Here is a 1,714-nt window from a genome sequence, read left to right as displayed (position 1 = left end):
AGTAAACCTACAGACATCGGTCTTGTTTAACAAAATCTGCCTACAAGAAAATCTGTCACCAAAATATACCAATAGATAACATGGTAAACCAAGAACATGACTACATATGTTTGTCCATATAGTAACTGAAATTGTACCTATTTTGTTTTTCACAGCAAGGACCATATCAAGTTGACAATGTCTGGGTCTGACAAAAAAGCTGTTATCAAAAATGCAGATATGTCAGAAGAAATGCAGCAAGATGCTGTTGACATAGCAACCCAAGCACTGGAAAAGTTCAACATTGAGAAGGACATAGCTGCTTTTATAAAGAAGGAGTTTGACAAGAAGTATAATCCAACATGGCATTGTATAGTTGGACGCAATTTTGGAAGCTATGTCACTCATGAAACAAAGCATTTTATTTACTTCTATTTAGGCCAGGTTGCCATTTTACTATTTAAGTCTGGTTGAAAAGTTTTCTTTAAGCATTCCTTTATTTAGATGTAAATGTTTACTTAAGTAGCAGTGAAAGTATTCAGTTGTTGCTGTTACTGGGCCAAGGTGTGCCATGTATTTACTTGTAAATTCTGTTATTTTTCTCAGTGATTTAAGCTATTTTAATGATTAATAATTTGTAAAGTGGTGTAATTGAATATGTCTGAAGGGCAGTTAGTGCTGAATTTACATTGTTTCATCAGTTTGTTGCATTTCACTACATATGTACTGAGATATTTTGTTGGACACTGAAAAAAATGACATTACATGTTATATGAGGTTTTTTTTGTGGTGTTTTTGAAACCAGTAGAATGTAATAGGGACATTAGAACCTCATTTCGTTAAAAACTAGTATAAGACTCGCTTCTGTTTCCCCAGTTACATAAATTTTGTTGTATGTAGTTTTTTGGATTGTAATTAATTACTTGTGTTTGTAATATTTGAGCACTAATAAAGCAAACTTATAAATATAATTATCCTCTTGCTTATTTTTTTCTGAATCTAAATAATGTGTGCCTTACTACACTAAAGAAAATGGATGCAGATACAAATATCTATTGCTTTACTTTGGATTGAAGTGTTTCTCATATCCTTGTTTGCAAATTTCTTAAACAGTTTATAGGAACCCCCCCCTTTTTGAAACTGGTTCCAATGTAAAATGTCTGGTACCTACTTGTATTGTAAAAAAATGTGGATTTGTTTCATTGGAAACCACTCAGGCAGTAATTAATGTGGAGAAACTGACAGCTTTAGATTTTTTATAAAACGTCATAATGGTTTGAGAAAAATCCTGTTGGTAATATGAATTGTATGGAGATGTTCTTGCCTTTAAAATCTTTTAACACTAAACTAAATGAATATGTAACAATTAGAACTTTGGCAATAGTTTTGATTCTGAAACATCAGTATCTTGGTATGGGTTTATAAAACAAGTTTGAATCTTGTAAAAAAATAGAGAACAGGATTAAAGCTTTAAATAATTGCAAAAATGGGCTGTTGCTAGAAAATTATACCTGCCTTGTGGATAAGAGGAGGAAAACTGCTATGCAAAGAAACGAACTATATTGAGCATACATAACTAGACTTGCTTATTCTACGTCATGGTCCTAACCCTGTACCACAACCAAACTGGGTAACTTTGTAGAAAGGACAAAATGTATGTTTCCTTTCCTCAAAATTGCTATGTGTGTGTGTGTGTGTGTATATATATATATATATATATATATATATATATATA

At 31.7% G+C, this 1,714-nt stretch overlaps 1 long non-coding RNA gene across 1 annotated transcript in view; it reads left to right on the top strand.

Moving 5' to 3' along the window:
- Nucleotides 1-950, top strand: part of LOC111088911 — a 4,401-nt gene extending 3,451 nt beyond the window's left edge. The window contains exon 2 of the long non-coding RNA XR_002613289.1: nt 156-950. This is a non-coding gene — a long non-coding RNA (uncharacterized LOC111088911). The remainder of the gene's footprint in view (nt 1-155) is intronic.
- The last annotated feature ends 764 nt before the right edge of the window (nt 951-1,714 follow it).

This window comes from Limulus polyphemus, unplaced genomic scaffold (assembly GCF_000517525.1).
Source record: "Limulus polyphemus unplaced genomic scaffold, Limulus_polyphemus-2.1.2 Scaffold4719, whole genome shotgun sequence".
NCBI classification, from domain to species: domain Eukaryota; kingdom Metazoa; phylum Arthropoda; class Merostomata; order Xiphosura; family Limulidae; genus Limulus; species Limulus polyphemus.
The sequence above is the reverse complement of the archived record's forward strand: the minus strand, read 5'-3'. Positions and strand labels throughout refer to the sequence as shown.